The sequence below is a fragment of the Ictidomys tridecemlineatus genome, chromosome 7 (assembly GCF_052094955.1).
Source record: "Ictidomys tridecemlineatus isolate mIctTri1 chromosome 7, mIctTri1.hap1, whole genome shotgun sequence".
Taxonomy (NCBI): domain Eukaryota; kingdom Metazoa; phylum Chordata; class Mammalia; order Rodentia; family Sciuridae; genus Ictidomys; species Ictidomys tridecemlineatus.
Window position 1 is genome coordinate 175,778,198 of NC_135483.1, and position 19,417 is coordinate 175,797,614.

General features: G+C 35.8%; 1 long non-coding RNA gene across 1 annotated transcript in view; it reads right to left on the reverse strand.

The window, feature by feature from the left end:
* The window catches only part of LOC144365342 (uncharacterized), a 238,731-nt gene that overhangs the window by 162,002 nt on the left and 57,312 nt on the right, over window positions 1-19,417 (reverse strand). Inside the window, exon 2 of the long non-coding RNA XR_013423656.1 lies at window positions 16,267-16,374. This is a non-coding gene — a long non-coding RNA (uncharacterized LOC144365342). The remainder of the gene's footprint in view (window positions 1-16,266; window positions 16,375-19,417) is intronic.

The window sequence follows — 19,417 nt, forward strand, 5'->3', positions numbered from 1 at the left end:
GAATTCAAACTCAAGGTAATTTTATTTCAAAGTCACTTATCACAATATCCTTCCCAAAGACAGCTATGTATGCATTTTGTGTTACAGAAATTGCACTTAGAATGTTTGATGTCAGCATCAATATCACCACTAAAATGGGAGGAAATATCATGGGGTTCAAGACCAGAAACTAGAGCTCTAATTTTGGTTCCTCATCTCTAAACACTTTTTGAGGACTACATACAAAATCTATGCAAACACCAAAAGATGCATCTGTAACTGGTACCTGAGAGTTGCACATGGCTTCAACACACTGCAGATTGAGAATATTCAGGAAAAGAAAATTGTGTTCACACTGAACATGTACAGACATTTGTTTTCTTGTCATTATTTCCTAAACAATTGAGAATACCAACTTTTAACATAGCACTCACATTACATTAGATATTAGGAGTCAACTAGAGATGGTTTAAAGTATACAAGAGGATGGCCTAGTTAAATGCAAATACCACAACATTTTACATAAGGGATTTAGATATATGTGGATTTTGATATCCCAGATGGTCCTGAAATTAATCCCTGAAAATACCACGGCTGACTATACATTAACAATGTGAATTCTTCAGAAGTTGAGTAGAAGTTGAGTACCACAGTGTTCAACTTGAGTCTTAGTATAGACAGAATCTGGGTTTGAAGTTAGAATCTGCCACTCCTCAGACATTTTTATACCAGAGTTATTTAATTTCTCTAATCATTTATCCTCAGCTGTAAAATGTACAGAATTTCACTGGATCATTACAAGAATTAAATGAGGTTGTGTATATAAAGTTTTTAAGATGTTTCTGGGCCTTAGTAATTGCTTCATAAAACTATCATTTGTACTCATTCTCACTAGATTAATAGAAAAAGGGCATGTATGCTATAAGTATACTAATAACTATGCATTAACATATAAACTGCTTCAACAAAACAAAAAAAGTTTGCAAAATAGGAAAACATTATTTTCATTTCCTTTAGTGGTGTTCAATACTTAGTTATGCCAGGGGCAAAGCCTATTAGGTGTAATGTAACTCACAGCTATCCAGTCAAAACTATATTGGGAAGTTTAAAAGGAAAAATCACCTTTTCCTGAATTTATTAGGAAAAAATATTATCTAATAAGTTTATCTCAGTTTTCTTGTTTTATTTCACTTTTCTTGTTTTATCACAAAATTTAGCAAAATGAATACATAGTAAGAGACATGTTAACTCAATTTATAAATACACATACATTTTAAAATTATTGTCATTAGCTGAAGTAATAAAAATATAGGGGGAATAGGGGAGAAATAGATATTCAATAGATCATTCAAAGGAGAATGTTGGGAAGGGATGGGCATATGAAAAAGAAAGATAGTGGAATAAATCCAAAATAATTCTCCTATGTACTAATATGAGTACACCATAGTGAATCCCACTATCAGGTACATCCATAAGAATGGGGTTGTAATTAGAATAAGATATATTCCATGCTTGTATAATTATATCAAAATGAATTCTACTGTCATATATAACTAAAAATAACCAAAAATGATATTAAAAAGCATAATTATTTTTTTCTCACTCTAGTCTGCATTTAAACAATAAACATAAAAGTTAAACAGATTTAGAAGTAGTAGAATGAATTCAGGTAAAGATGGTAGACATGGATTTTCTTTCTTTTTGATTAGAATTTTTTTAAAACAAATGCAAGAAACCATGGTATAGCCTAGCATAGTGGGACACATTTATAATCCCAGGGACACAAGAGGGAAGTTAAGGAGGATCATAGGTTCTAGGCCAGCCTTGGCAATTTAGCAAAACCCTATCTCAAAAAATAAATGAATAAATAGGGCAGGGGAGTATCTCAGTGGTAGAGTATCCCTGGGTTCAATACTTGATACTGAAAAAAAAAAAAAAGAAAAAGGTCGTAAGCAAAGCATTACATTTAGATGTGATCTTGTGGACCTATATATGGGGAGGGAACTTACCAATATTTTTAAAGTTCTTTTAAGAAATTTGAAGTATCTAAGGGATACAGATTCAGCTGAGTTAAAACTTATCCCAAAAAACTTTGTAAGAACTCGTTTGAATGCTGGCCTATCAAGTCAAACACAGCTATTGGGAGGCGGGGGGGGGAGGGGGGGAACAGCAGGAGTTAAATTTGATGTTCATTAACATGAAGGGAAATTTCTTGCCCCATTTAACTAATATCTTAGTTGGTACAGTGTGACAAACAAATTTTAGTTGTGAAGATCTATTATACCTGCTTTAAATTGTATCTCCCTATAGCCAGAGGCTCAATAGTTGGTTAAATTCAATTTGAGTTGCCGGGGGCTGTTAATGGGTAGGATTTCTATTTATTCTCTTAATTGTTCTTTATCTAAATTATCACTGATGATGAAATCTTATGTTTACTACATTTCCACATAATCAGATGGTCTAAATAATTTTTCCCCTTCAGCATAATGATATGGAACTAAAGACACTAAAGACCCATAAAAATCTTTAGGGATAGGGTTTTTTTGGTTGTTGTTGGTGGTGTTTTGTTTTGTTTTGTTTTGTTTTGTCTTTATATGTGCCACATTTAATTTCAAAATAAATAATTCCACTTGAACTTTGACAGCATTAACAAAATATAAAAATAATAAATAAATAACACTCAAATTATTATTTCTAAACCCATAGTAGGCTTTTAATAAAAGCAAAATTACGTGTTGATTATCACACTTTATTTCTAACATTCGAATGCCCTCCAAATTTTGAAAGCACAAAGCGCTCTGCCTCAAGTGCAGCTTTATAGTTAATGTGTTATGTGTATGACACGACAATGAAATTTCATTCTTAAATTAGTTACTGAGTTTATGATATAATAGCTACAGTAAAATGGGAACAATGAGTCGGAAAGGAAAATATAATGTTCATCTATACCTATAATTTCCAGCAGAGGTCTCTAGAGAGTAAGTAAAGTTATGGAAATATGGGATATATGTTCAGTAATTTAAACTGAAATTTTAACTCTTCAGCTTTATGTGAGCCTTTTCTTTTCACCCACGCCCCTTTCTCTTTTGATGTCTGTGCTCCTTCATCAGATAAAAGGCTGTCTAAAAAACTGATCAGAAGTAGACACAAGAGAACAGGTTAATCCCAAGTGCACCGGTGTAATGTGTCACAAAACAGACAATGTAATTATCTCAGCAGCCTGTTTAACCAGCTAATTCGGCAGCTTTGCATACCAGGGGTGAGCTCATCTGTTCACTATATTGCCAGCCAGGACTTTTTCACCAAGATCACTACAGTTTTACAAAAGCTTGTAAAAGCCTGAGGATTGAGTGTTTCATTGAATATAGTTTAACAGCTTTTTGCAATCTTTTATTTATAGGGAAGCAACAGACTAACAAAAAGAAGAAAATGCAGATTACTATTGTACAATACTCCAAAATGAAGTCAATGATGCAAATATCCATATGTGTTCACTGAAAATCAAATAGCTCTCTTTTTACTGGGAATCTCTGAAGAAATGCTAAAAGACTTAACAGAAATGTGATTTTCGTGGCAAAGACTCTAAGCCTGGTTTTGCTTTTCTTAGAAGTAAATTTGTCACCATCAGACACATTCTGCATTTTGCTAAACCAACACTATTTGGGGAATTTGTGTGGGCTTTGGAGTCATAATGACCTGGTCTTGAGTTCTACTACATTTTCATCCCTAAACTTGAGCAAATTAGTCTTACAATTTCTTGACCTTTAAAGGGTGAATAATACACATTGCATGGTTGTCGAGGGGCTTATGTCACTCATCAGGGAAATGCTTGACAAAGAGATAGCTACACAATAGTAACTATTTTAGTATATGAGATACATGAAATCACATGTATATACATATATTCACATATAAATGTATATACACATACACAGAAACTATATATCCCCATTAACCAAAAACTCAGGACACACTCATGTATTTACTCATGTGTTATCTAATGCTTCTCTTTAGAAATGACTAAGGAAAATAACTATCCCCTGTCCACAACCACACCTCCACATTACTTGCAGCACAGTGCCTCATGTGCCTAATAATACTTGTTGAATGAAATAAATGTAAGAGATGAGGGGAAGAAAAATATTGTGGAACACATACAGCTAATCAAAATATTGCCACTATTTTTAAGAGGTGTGTTTTGCTGTTGAATATTTTCAACAAATTAAACTTCTAAATCAAACGACTATACGTTCTGTTGTCCAACAGGTAAAATGTTGGAGCTACCTGTGATGTCACATGTCTCATCATTTGACATAGTTAAATGTCAACGATGGCAGGAGAACCAAAAGGCTTAGACAATGATTAAAATAGTCTTGAAGGGGCAGAGATAAGTGGAAAGGCCTCTTGCTTTACTAGAGTGACGAGAAATGCACAAATGAATTACATCTTTGAGGTGGAAAACACCCACGGAGATGATATGAAGAAACTCCGTAGCCAGGGAGGTGACCTGGAAATAGGCTGAAGAGTGAGCCAATCACCATCTCCTCGTGTGTCATGGCATGGAAGTGGTAGGCCTCCACCCCAAGTTCAAAACCGGGGAAAACAGAAAATCTGCCTTCAGCTTCCATTCTACTTCCCATAAAGACTGTCACCAAAATGAAACTCACACCATGTCCCTCCTTTAAATCCTCATGTAGCCCTGCTGTGATGAAGCTACCTACATCTCCAAATTAATTTCAAACCACTGGTTTCTTGACCACTCCACTGAACCTACATTGGCCTCATTGCCACTTTTATCTTATTTTTAATAATAGCCTGGCACATTTCTACCTATCATTAACTGTCAAGAAGTCTCCTCCTCTAACACTATTTATTCATTTATTTATTTTGGTGGTCCTGGCAATCGAACTCAGGGCCTCACACATGCCAAGCAAATGCTCTACTGCTGAGTTACACCTCCAGCCCTTCCACTTAGACTTTTCCAAGTCTTCCTCCCCCAACTTTCTTCAGGTCTCTGCTTAAATATTACTTCCTTACAGGTACTGGGATTGTGGCTCAGTGGTAGAGTGCTTGCCTAGCATGCGTGAGGCACTGGGCTTGATTCTCAGCACCACATATAAATAAATGATTCAAATAAAGGTCCATCAACAACTAAAAAAAGTATTTAAAAAATATTACCTCCTTACAAAGGTGTTTGTTCCTCAAGTTTTCTAAAACAGGTTTACATTTTTATTTGCTTATGTATTTATTGTCTTTCACCCCAACCTACCCGGATGTTAGCTCAGTGAAACTAGAAATTTATTTCATTTGTTGGTCTTACCAAGTGCCTAGAAAGGCCCTTGATACATAGCAGTCACTTGGTGCACATATTTGAGGAATGAATGGTAGGAAAGGTCAGTAGCCAAATGTCTATTTCCCCTACGTTTTTGTCATTTTAGTTTCATTTTGTTCAGTAATTGTGAATTCCCATGACCTGGTGCCACCATTAGTCTGTCAATTTCTTAAGTAGGGTAGGACTCGGATCTTATTCATCTTTGACTATAATGCCTGACACTGTGTGGCACTTGAGAAAATAGGTTTCTAACAAACAAAAATTTAAAAAATGAACAAAAAGAAAAATGGTAGAAAACTTCCAAAGTACTTTTTGACATTGAGAATCATTTTAAAATGTTATTTTTCAAAAGTAATTAAGTGCATTAGGATAAAAACTTCTGTGATATAAAAAGAGGCTGAGTAACAAATCTCTGTCTCAGCAGTTAATGAAAAGTACTAGACACTGATTTTATCTTCTGTGATTTTCTATATAACCCTAGCAGGGTCCCATTATTATCACTCCTAACTTTTAGATGGGCAAACTGAAGAAAATCATTGTTACGCATCTTGCCCAGAATCACACAGCTAATAAGTGTTGGATTTGAGTTCTACTCATGTTAGCAGCTCTCTTTTGAAATTCTTCAATATCTACCATTCAGGCTGACCTTCTGATGTTTCAAATACTATTTTCTCCATTGCCTTCTGTCACAAATATAATTTTCTACTGCTCTCTTCTGTCAATCAAATTAATATCACAAAATTAAGAAGTGTTGCAAACTTTCATTTGGATACCATACTCATAAAACATATTTAATAATAAATGCATATCCCCCCAAAAGTTGGGTTAATGTGCTCTTTGAGATGGTAGAACTTTACTTTCATGAGAATCTTCTAAGCATATTAACAACAACAACAAAACATGTTGCTTTATTAAAACCTGCCTTTCAAGACATTTCTATGACTTAGGAATTTCTCTCCTATAGAGAACAAGTGATTACATAGCTTGAGTCTAATTCATTCCAACTCATCACATGTATTTTGTTACTCCATATCACCTTTCTAAATTATTATTTGAGTTTGATGTATTTGAGATCCTTTTATGGGATCCTGTTAATATACTTTCATATGGTATCAGGTCAAACATCTAACTTGTTTTTAGACTCATTGCCCAGTATTCTTCAGCTCCTGTACAATTTGTACAATTTACTCTTACACTAATGCTTTCAGGTAATACTGATTTGCATGGGTTAAAAATAATTTTTGGTTTATTACTGAACATCTGTATAGCCTTTGGCAAAGATAAAAATATAAGTAGTAACTTTGTATGCCAAATTAATAGTCACTTCCTCAGCACCTTTACTTTTAAGGTTTTCTTAATTTTTCTTTTTTCTTTTTTTTTTGCAGGGGGAGTGGTGTGGTTTGGGGGGGGGACTTAATAAAATTGCTTTACCACTGAACTACATCTCCAGTATTTTTTTTTTTTTTAAGTCAGGGCCCAACTAATTCGCTGAGACTGGCCTGGAACTTGTGATTCTCCAGCCTTAGCCCAGCCAAGCCACTGGGATTACATGTGTGCACCACTGTGCCTGGCTTATTTTTTTTTCTTTTGATACAGAATAATTTCTATAACTGTGTCCTTTAAATTCACCATTGTGAGGTTCCTCTCCTTTATACATGTTTATTTATTCACTTACTCAAAAAATACCTCTTAAATTTAAGCGTTGTGTTTGCACTGGGAATACAGCAGGGAACATAGACACAAAGAAGGAAAACAATGTGCATAGGCATATTTAAATGCCCTACTCATACAATTAAATGAAAAGTGACAATTTCTTTGCATATATTGCACACTATATATTCCTGAGGTTGAGGGAAATGATGCAGTACACTGGGGTTTACATCTACCCTCTCCACTAACTAGAGTGCTCTTTAAAAATACAGCCATTTTATATGCATAAACTATTCTAGAGTTTGAGCTCATGATATAAACATGTAATTTACTCAACATTTTTATACATTACTGACAAAAATTGGAAATTTATTCATATGAAGCCCTTCAATTTTTTTATACTTTGGTCATCATAATTTGGGTGTGTTTGAGATAAAGTGCAGAAGGATATGCTAATTTTTTAACCAAAACTCAGGGTATTCCAAGCAGAAGGAACTGTATGAAATGAGGCAGGGAGTCCAGATGCTCAGGAAAGCAGTCAATCACATTTGGTAAGTCACAATGATATTGAAGAACAGTGGGACATAATACAGTTTAAAAGGGGTGTTGAGGACTGTGCTAGGCAGATCAAGGAGTTTACCATTTTTTTAAATGTTCTAATAATTTTATTAAGTTATAATTGATATACAAAAAGCTGATAAGGTGGCTATACCATATAGATTCCCACCAAAAACATGTGTTTGAATACTTCATGTTTACTTGTTTTGTTCTTTTGGTAATATCCATCCTAACAGGTGTGAGGTAATACCTCATTGTGGTTTGGACTTGCATTTCCCAGATCACTGGTAGTATCAAGCATCCTTTAATGTGTCCATTGGCCACTTATAAGTCTTCCTTGGAGAAATGTCTATTCAAGTCCTTTTTTAAAATGAGTTGTTTGTTTCATTTCTATTAAGTTATAGAAATTCCTCATATATTTTAATAGTAACCCCTTATCAAATACATGATTTACAAACATATTATCCTACTCTTTAGGTTTCCTTTTAATTCTGAGGACTGCTTTCTTTGTGGTGCAGAAGACTTTAGTTTAATACAGCCCAACTTGTCTATTTTTTACTTTCATTGCTTGTGTTTTTGATATTATACCTAAGAAATCACTGCCCAAACCAATGTCAAGAAGCTCTTCCTCTATCTTTTTTTCTATGAGTTCTACAGTTGCAGGTATTGTGGATCACAGATCATGATAAAGACAAACATCCCAGGGATGCAATAATTATTTTAAAAATACAAATCCATTAACATGATACACCACATTATCAGAATGAAGGATAAAAGTCACAAGATCAATTCAACAGAGGCAGAAAAAAGCACCTGACAAAACTCCACATCTTTCCATGATAAAAACTCTCAACAAACTAGGTATGGAAATAATTTACTTCAACATAATAAAGACCATATATGACAAGCTAATTTCATACTCAATGAGATTAAAGAACAACAACAAAAAAAATTGGGGCATTTATTTTTATTTTATTTATTTATTTATTTATTTTTGCAATGCTGGGGATCAAACCCAAGGCTTTGTAAATGCTAGGCAAGTACTCAAGCACCTCGCTATAGCTCCAGACTCCAAACTTCACTGTCACTCTTGCTCTCATTCCCTCTTTTTTTCCTTCAGTGCTGGGGATCAAACCCAGGGCCTCAGGGGTGCTAGGCAAGTGTTCCTTCTCGGTATATGTAACGTTGACTGCTCTACAGAATGAATCAATATTATGAAGATATTTTGGTCAATAGTTATAACAGGTAGAGAACTATAGATGTTTAATACTCACCACTAACTTGCATAATCATAAAGTGCCCAAATATATCATGCATTTGTCTTATTTTCCTATACATTATTTCCTCCCCCAAAACATGTGGGCATCTTTATATACAATATCTGTTCATATAGAAATCATCCATAATTCAATGCAGCCTGAACAGTAACAATTTGTAACAAAGAACTTTGTCTAGCTAATTCTTTCTCACAGAACAAACTATGAAATGCCGTCATCTGCTATGTGATATGCATATCTTATAACCTATTTGTGGGGTCAGGAATGAACAGGAGTTAAGGGAACATTAAATAGTTCACAGCTTCTTCCACCACATTTAGATTAAAGAATGCAGATTTCTGTCCTCATCTTTGCCAGTATTGTTGCTACTGGGTATGTTAATTGCCTCATTTCCTCACTCTACCCTAATGTCAACCTTTTCTGTACCACATAACCATACAGGGGGCTAATCATGAGATTATAGGTAAGACTACATCAAATCCTCTGGAAAAAAAAAATCTATGAAAGCATAGCATATTATAATTAAGACAATTTCCACAGCCTTCAAATCCTCCAAGGGCCCCAGGGTTGGTTTGGTTTGGTGCCAGAATATGTCATGTTGACAGCCAACAATCATGGCTTAGTTCTTTTCTTTTCTTTTCTTTTTTTTTTTTTTAAATCAAGAGAAGCCGTCTGGCATAGTACTCCTGCATATTACATCACCACACTACCACAGGAGTTTGATGAGTTTCGATTGATTTAAGCCAGCACTCAATATAAAATGACAGCTGCTAGACTGACACACGAGGACAGGACAACCATTTTTGTCTTTGGCAAAAAAAAAAAAAAAAAGGTGGGAGTGGGGGACAAGGCTAACTTTTCTTTCTTCAACAATTCCGTGTTATTATTCACTGCTACCCACTTACTTGCCCTTGACTTGAACACAGATTCATTCAAATTAGTCTAGTTCAAGTTCACACCTGGATTTACTTCCAAGAATCACTGCTTGTCTCTCTAAAAGTGAGTTTTGGCCTCACACTCTCCTCTCAGATGTATGACGTACACTTATAACCACCCACCTCACACTAATAATTTGTTCTTATTAACTTCTACCCACTTACTACTAAAAATTTTCAAAAACAAAAAATGCCGTGAAGATCTAAATATACAGATACATATGAGTAAGTTATTTTCTTTATCACATCACATAAAAATATTTTTTTAAAAAAAAATCAATTATACAGAACAGTGAATTTCACTGTGGCATATTGTACATGAAGGAAGATGCCACAATGAAACCCACTATTTTGTGTGATTTTTATGTACAAGAATAATAAATAAATTTTTAAAATGTTAATTTAGGATTAGAAACCTCAGAAGCAACATAATGTACTAGACAAGCTAAGGAAAAGGAGCTGAGGAAAGCTGGTCAGGGCAGTTCAGTGATGGCCACAGGGAGCCTTGCCATGGATGCTAAGGGGTTAACTTGAAGAGTATACTCAATTACACAGAAGGAAAGTGCTTAATAAAGAACTCAAATACGAGAAAGTCTGAAAGTGACCACTGACTTTGACAGTGAGGGTGACATGAATTACTTCTTGAAGCAACATCAGCATATTTGGGAACATAGATAGGGCAATGTTGTATGGCACCATGAATAGTGACAATATTGATAGGGCAATGTTGTGTGGCACCATGAATAGTGACAATCTGGAGTCCAGAAATGAGAGTTAGGGCAACCAGGAAAAAGACAGGGGCAACCAAAGTAAAATTCCACTGAAATACAGTAAAGAAGGACATTTTTTAAGGATGGAGAAAGGAGCATATTCATTGCCTAAAAGGTAGGGCCCAAAGAAGAGAGCAGATTGAAGACTCAGTTGAGAAAGGGGTATACTGGGTCCATTCTGAATCTTACTTGTGTGTTTAGGTACCACCCTAGATTCTGGGACTAATTTTTTGTCCTAAGAGAAGGCCATAGCTCTAGGCTAGCACCTGAGCCTCCAGCTTCTCCTATTACCTTCTTCTGCTTTCTGACTTTGTTATGGGTCTCTGGTTCTTGGGCTCTGACTTTATCCCTTGTGATTAAGCCCTTGACTTGAACGCAGATTCACTCAAATTAGTCTAGTTCAAGTTCACACCTGGATTCATTTCCAAGAATCACTGCTTGTCTCTCTAAAAGTGAGCTTTTGGCCTCACACTCTCCTCTCTTCTTGGGTGTATTGTCCACACTTGTAACTGCCCACCTCACAGCCATTCCCCATTTCTTCTTCCTGATCAATATTACCATAATTCTGTTTGTGTCTTGAGTGACCCTATGCTTTAAGGGACGCTAAGCCCCTCCCCGCTGTAGGAAGGAAAATTTTACTTAGTCAAAGCTAGTTATGTAAATTCTATTCTCCTGGATGGTTATTTCTTTTGAAAGAAGGTGTGTCAAAATCTACTGGCAGTCTTCAGGAAGCCCTGGAAGAAATGTTTCTGCTTTTTCTACTGGAACTGGCTGTGTCTGCATGGACTTGCTGGCATGTAGACACATCAGCAACCATGAAAGAACAAGGCAGGACTACTAAGCAAAAAGAGGAAGAGAACCTGGGGCCATGGAATAGTGTTGAATGTTTGAATTGGCCACACCCAGAAATGCCCCTTCAGGCTTCGGATTATAGGAGGTAATTTTTCTCAGATACATTTCTGTTTCTTTAAACAAGGAGTGTTTCACGTTAAAAAAAAATATATATATATATATAACTATATATATATATATATCAAGTAAAAGCTATAAAAGCTGGTTTTATGGAGGTCATACTACATCTCAGATATCTTGTAACCATTATTGATTTCATTTTATAGCAATGTTGTGAGATTCATATTTGATCACCATGTAAAGATGGGTCTGACTCAAAGGCTATATTTCCCCCCATGAATTTGGAAGTTCTGACCCCTAATTTTAATATGAGCTATTAATTATTGCATCTAGCCTTCCCTGATACTAGTTTCTTAGACTTCAAACTTTTCTTTTATGAATATCAAAGTTCTGCAGGAGAGCATGAGACTATGAGTATAGGTTGCAAAAAAAGACAGACGGTTTCAACCTTAGCACATTTATTGATGAGGTGAACTAAGAGTACTTAGATCTTAGAGTCTACATTATTGTCTATAAAAGACAATAATAGTACCCACCTACCAAAGGTTATTTTAAGTGTTAAACTAGACAATGCCTATAAAACATCTAGCAAATACCAATACCAATTAAGTCATGTAAAAAAAATGTGCTCTAGTCACATTAATACTCATACTGCAAAATACATCCTCAATTTTTCAAATTGCATCCTAGAATTTTAGGACTACAAGAGACTGCAGAGATGAAATTTTGTGATATCCCTGTTATTCAGAGGCAAACTTAACCTATAATTTGAAAAATAGCTCAGAGAAAAATATGTAAATAGCCTTCTTATGAGTTTCTTTAAAAATTCTAAATGGAATGAATTCATACTGCCACTAAACTTATGATAACAATTATTTGGAACTAATGAACAGTTAAATAAACACTGCAACATAGCTCTGTGGGGGAAAGACAGTGAACTCGTCTGGTAAAAATATAAGAACCTGGTAATTTTCACTGCACTTTACCATGTCTGGATGACAACTTTGTAGTGTTGTTCAGTTGAAAGAACACTGAATTTGTAATCAAAGATGTAGCTGGGATCAAGCCCCTTCTCCATTATTTATTAGTCCTGTAACTGTGCACAAATCATTTATCATCTCTAAATCTCAGCTTTTTTATCTTTAAAATGGGGGTGTTGATTAAGTCCTATGTTTATTTTACAGATTGATTTTTAAGAATCAAATTGCATGCAAACAAGACTTTTGTATATGGAAATGTGAAGCAGACATGTAAGGAAAACTTCGCTGATCACACATAGTGGAATCTTCAGATTCTGCAGCTTGTAACATGTTTTTTTAGGTTTGTTTCTTTGGGATATTTACTCATTACTGATTCTGAGGTGTCAGCAGCCTTTCTGAAACCACAGAGCACAACACACAGCACAGTGCCGCGGATGGTGATAGATTCAACCAGAGCCTTTTGATGCTGATGATCTTTGAAGGTTTCCCATCTCTAGAGCTGCTCTCACTTTGCTCTCTGTAGTTGATAGAATGAAACTACAGCCTTAGCGTGTGGTAGTCAGTTTGAGTCAAGGTTGGAAATCACTCAATCAAGAAACCACTCAATCACTCTGTCTAGAAAACAAATGGATTAGAGAAGAAAAACCAAGATGACTCAGACTCAATTCTGAAAGTGTTTTTAATGGGGCATTGATTCAGCCTCTACTGAATATTTACTAAAAATAAAAAATAATATTGGCAATACTCTGTGGAGTCTCTTCCAGACAGCTGTGACATCTGAGAAACACTCGGAACATTGCATATATATATTTTTTAAAAACACTCTATAAATAACAGTATCATCCTTATTGAGGATTATTTTTCGTATTCCCCAAGGCCTTAAATAAAAGTTATTTTCCAGGAAGTCAGAAATCTCTAGAAATCAGTAACTCAGGCACTTCTCACTATTCTATTATCAAAATTGCATTTGCTATGAAAGTCCCGAACCCCCTTTCCCAAGAGAAACTCTGCTTTAAATACTGACCAGATTTTTAGGCTGTTCCAAAAATTGACTGCAAATTTAATATGGGATAAAATGGGAAGAGTCTGCTCAGAAAGTGAAGGTAACCATGAACTCACATTAACAATGAACACCATGTGAGAGGAAACACAAGCTAGGAGCAAGAATGGCCACACCAACTGGGGCCACATGTGAGAAGGAATATGTCCAGAAAAGACCAGAGAAACATAATTAGATACTGCAGTTTTCTCTCTCTTCTTTTCATAAGCAAGCATATGAAAGGAGCAATCAACAGTGATTGACTATCCTCCTATTTACTGAAAAATGCTTTATATGGTATTTCATGTATATATAAAGAGACAACCAGTTTGGAAATATTACAACTATATTATACATCCAGAAATGTAATCACTTGATCAGAATTGAAAATTTCCAGGTTTCAAGGAAGTTACAAACTATTTTCTGAAGTTATTGTACCAATTTTTTTTATCCCACAAAGGGTGAATAAATTTTCATGAAGTTGTCTATCCTTCCCAATACTGATATAATTTTACCAATTTCTGTCAAACCAATAATGGTGAAATTATACATGATTATTCTATTATCTTGCATTTTCCTGGTTATGAAAGACACAAGATATTCTTTTTTTCCCCTAAAAGACTTCACATTTAAGCCCTTAATCCTCCCCAAATTGATTTCTGAGCATGGTGAGTCTTCCAATCTCTTCACAATCCATGCATTTTTAATTATGTTGCAGTTATCCTCAATAATTTTCTCAGATTCAGGTCATAACTGTCTTTCATGTTATCAAATATAATTTGTCATTTTCTATTTCTGATTTTTTGGTAGCATTTTAGAATCTCTGCAACCCCACCCTTCTTGAAACTGTCTTATTTCAGATGTGATGGTGTTCTTCCAATTTTCCTTCTACCTTTTCATGGGATTTTGTTTAGCCTTCACTCCTTCCTCCATTTGCCTCCCAAATGGTGATGTGACTCAGAGTTCCATCTTCAGCCATTTCTTTGCTCATCTCTTTAGTACTTCTTTTTGTTCTTCCTATACCCATTCTTTATATGACTCATACATCCATTAACTCAAAACCAGGTTTCTATCCATAATACTAGATTCCTCTAGCCAAATTACTACTTGACATTACTTTTGGGACTTCCTAAAAGCATCTCACAATCAACATCTTTAAAAGAGAATACTTCTTCCATCCCTCCACCTTCCAAATCTGAGCCTCTTAGTCCATGACCTAGACTAGAGATCAACACCCCCTCACCTGGTCAACAAGTTAGAAACAGGAAGCCCATGACATTCTGTTGTAGAAACCTGTATTCTTCATTGTGATTTTTATCCAAGATTTTCTGATTCTTTCCCCATCTGTTGGCAATTTCAACATCTGGTACATTTTCAAGCCCTTTCATCAACACTTCTAGCTATGGTTTGAATGTTTGTGTTCTCTTAAAAATTCAAATGTTGGAAATCCTAATCCCTCAGGTGATGATATTAGGAAATAAGGCATTTGATATGGTGATTAGGCCCATGAGGGAAGAGCCCTTGTGAGTGAGATCAATGCCCTTATAAAGAGGCCTGAGAGAGGGGCTAGAGTTGTGGCTCAGTGAAAGAGTGCTTGCCTCCTAAGGGTGAGGCACTGGGTTTGATTCTCAGCACCACATATAAATAAATAAAATAAAGGTCCAACAACTAAAACATATTTTTTATAAAAGAGAGACCTGAGAAAGATCTCTTCCTCCTTCTTCCAGGTGGTGACACAGCTAGAGGGTGCCATCTATTTACCAGAAAGTTAACCCATGCCAGACACTGAACCTGCCAGAATCTTGATAATGGACTTTGTAGCCTCTAGAACTCTCATTGATAAGCCATCCAGTTACAGTATTTTGTTATAGCAGCCAAAACAAACTGAAACAAACACACAGGAAACATATCCAAATATTGACAGCTCATTGATTGACCTAATCCCAAGAAACTTGCAATGCAACTTCTCTTCTCACCATATACATTCCTTTTCTGAGCCATCTTGTCCTATCACATGACTCAAAGCACCTTCTGTATCATAATTCCTACCAATTCTCTGCTTCCCATGTTGAGATGTACATTAAACTCCTACCGAAAATCACCCTTTTGATGCCTCCTAAATACTTTGAACTCAAAAATGAATTTATAATATGCACTTTCCTTCTTCATTATATCATATCTCAGAAAACGGCACTACTCTCTACTCAGTTGCCAAAGGAGACATCATTTCCTTCTCTTTGCTCACCTTCCAAATTAAATCACTCATTGAGTCACCATTTGCCAACTATATCTCAAATATCCCCCATACTTTCATTCTTGTGCCACCATCATAAAGCAAAACTTTGTACTTCCTTGACTGATCTATAGCAACAGCCTTCCCTGATTGATTTCCCCTTTTGCAGCATTTCTTTTTTTTAACATAGTTTCATATGGCATGGTAGCCAGAGTTATTTTCCAAAAATGCAAATTTGCTCACATCCACCTTTAAAACCCTTAATAACCTTAGCATTACTTTCTTGATATATGGTAGAATAGGGGAGAGACAATTCATGCCCTCTAAACCTCTTACATTTCTGCATTAGCAAACATATGGGATCTGGAAGCCTTTGTAAAGTAATTTTCTACTTCAGTCTAAAGTTGCAGTAACTCAAAAGCATAAGAAGGTCCATAAGGGAGGTGTGGAAATCCAGAGAGAAGCCTTCCAACCTGTTCTACCAACCTCCCCAAGCATCCTCCTGGCCACCCTCAGAAACTTTCAGCTCTTTTGAACTTTGTGTCCTCCTCCCCTGGACAAATACTTCTATGTCCCTTTTCCCTCATTCTCAGGGTCATACCTCTTCTTGTGATGGTTGTCCTGTCTGTTGAATTTCCTGCTAGGTGCAGATGGAGAAGAGTTAAAGAGAAAAGCAGCCCCACACTGCTCAGCTGTACTTGAGTGGCACCTGCAAAAGAATGAGAATTTTCACAATGCACAGAAATTCTATAATAATTTGTTATGAGTTTCTGCCTTTGCTTTTGTCCTGCTTGGAATATGCTTGACTCCAGAAAGGAGAACAGAATTTTTTTTTAAGGTATCCAGATTTCCACAAATATCACAATTTTTCAAACATCACACTGACTTATTAATTATCTCAATGTTCCTGGACAGAAGAAAGTGGCAAACACGTGTGCCACAAGTAAGATAGCTGTTTATCAGAGTGATAGAGAAGCCAAAAGAAATGATAACAAACCCTGTCGTATTAGAGAAGTTTTAGAGATCCAGTGTCTAGAGGTATGTCTGGATCTTCCCACAAAGTTAAAGGGCAAATTCATACATGTTGTCCCTTCTGCCACTCATAAAAATAAATAAATAAATGTTTTTTTAAAGTGTGACCCTCAATAGACCTCCTTATACCTTAGATGCAGCATATGCCACATTTGAAACTATTTCTCCTACACGTTTATGGGATAATATGGATAGCTTCCAAATTTGACTAGCGACTAGAAAAGAGAAGTTTGCAGTAAATTAAAGATGTAGTACAAGCATCCTGCCACTCGGCCATCTGAACCACCAGATTCCGTTTTGATAAAGATAGTTAAGGTAGATTATGATGCTTTGTGGAAAGTTGAGTTTTTTTTTTTTTTGCAAGGCTATTTCATGTGCTGCATTTAAAAAGCAGTTGGCAAGATACCAACAGAAACTAGGTGTATAGATTCTTATAAAAGCTCAATTCAAGACCATGGGAAATCAAGTGATAATGAAAGAGAAAATGCTCATCATTAACTGGTTATCTTCACATCTTTCTATAACACAGTAAAAATACAGAGTACAAATCCAAATGGTCCCAGTTAATATGAAGAACTAGCCCAGACTCCCAAGTTGCCTACCCTTCTTCTTTAGGTAACATATGTGGTCCAACAGAGCATGTCTTGTCTTCTATAAGCCAGATCTATGCTTGGGACAAGTGATAGATGAATTGTTGGTACACTACAGCTCAACTCAGGGCTAGCTGTTGAACAGTACACCTCGTTATCAGCTTCATGGGGAAAGAGACCCAAGAGTTCAGACCACTCAGACATGAAGGAATGAAGCTCTGGGTAATCTTACTAGGCAAGAAATTTAGATTAGTGAACGTATTGACCAAGGTGAGGGAGAACTAGAATGACTGGTAGAGGACACAAATGGTATATTTCAAATTTGACCTTGGGACCAACAGCAGCAACAAAGACTTGAGAGCTAGTCCCCCTTGTTTTGTCATATAGTGAACAACAGTCTTGAAGATTCATTGTTAAAACAATGACTCCATAAAAGATACCATTTGAATATACTTGACTGAACGCTCCCACAACTGTGCATGAGGGTTACAGGAGCTTGTTTTAATGGATATGCTGGCTATACTGGAAATGTTGAGGAGTTAACATCCCTGAGAAAAGTCTGCAATCAATAACAATTTGGATTTGATCAATAAATACTCACTCTTCCTTGTCTCTCAGATAAAACAATTCTGAAGCACGATATACACAGTCTTCCAGAGTTCTACAGTGGGATTGATCCCCAGGTATCCAAAGAGGTAACTTGATCATTAATTCAATATGCATTGGGCTCTTGCTTTTCCAATCTTTCTTTTCAACTCTCCTCTGATCACCTCCCAAATAAACTACTTTTACCTAAATTTTAATCATGGGGTCTACTTCTGAGGAATCAAACCAAGATAACACTGATCTTTATTTCAGTTCTGCAATTATTCCCTGCATTTTTTTTTCCTTTTTGGTATATTTCCCCTCCTTCCATTCACTTCTACCTACCAGGTTCACCTTGCTAAATTTTGTTTTTTAATCTTAGCATAAAGATTACTCCCTTAGGAAGGCTGACCCTAATCCCAGGACAAATTCAATTCTGGAAAAAATGTACTCCGAATTACCTTCTGTAAGTCCTTTATCATAGCACCACATTTATTTTTATTGTTTGTCTTTATTTTCCAATTGACTCAGCATTAAGAAGACAGCTGTTTTGTTCACAAGAAATAACCGATATCTAGCATAGACCATGGTATGTACTAAGAACCTCATAAATATTTATTGAATAAAGTCACTTAGAAGTTAAACATTACAATGGCTACCCCTCACCCACACACACACACACATACCTCCCAATGATGTTGTCCTGTTGTCTCCAGCTGTCCCTCGAGAGAAGCTCCTCTCCAGGGAATTCAACTGCAGTTCCTGTACACTTCAGTCTCAATCATACTGTCAAGGCTTTGCCTGTTTGTCTCTTCCCTTCTTACAGTATTCCTCTCCCCTCCACTAGGTTTATCCCTACTTATCCTTCACATCTCAAAGTATAACCATTTCTGGAAATCCTTCCCTAATGCCCCAGTATTATTCAGAGACCTCTTCCCACTCCCAGAGAACCTAAAGCATAATTCCATCATAATTTGTTAACATGCTAGGATCATTTTTAAACTTAATTCTCTTCCATCCCAAACCTATAAACTGACTAAAAAAAAAAAAATTGGGGGGGGTTTTATTTTTATACAGTGTCTAGCACAGAGCCTGGGGAAAGTATGTATTCAACAAATATTTTCTGGGAGAAGATAAATATGAAGAAATATGAAAGTACTAGAGATGACCATGAAGGAAGAGATTAGAAAAGCAGAGGATCTGTTCTTAAGCATGTTAGGGCCATCCACAGAATTAAGCATCACAACCTAGTTGCTTTCTTCAGTGCATCAAGGCTAACTGCTTTCTGAGTTTGCAGAATTAGATACTGGGGATGTAAAAAAATATCTTCTTGGTTGCAACAACTGCTAATATATGTAGTTCCTTATATCAATTACTAAATGCTGGTGTTGACAGTTAACAGTTTGATGTGTATCTGTACTTGTTAACAGAAAAGGCCTTGGAATCTAGCTGCCTGGGTTCAAATACTAGCCCTACTTCTTTTTTTATTTAATTGTTTTTTATTCTAATTTGTTATATGTACATAATGTCAGAATGAAGTTCATT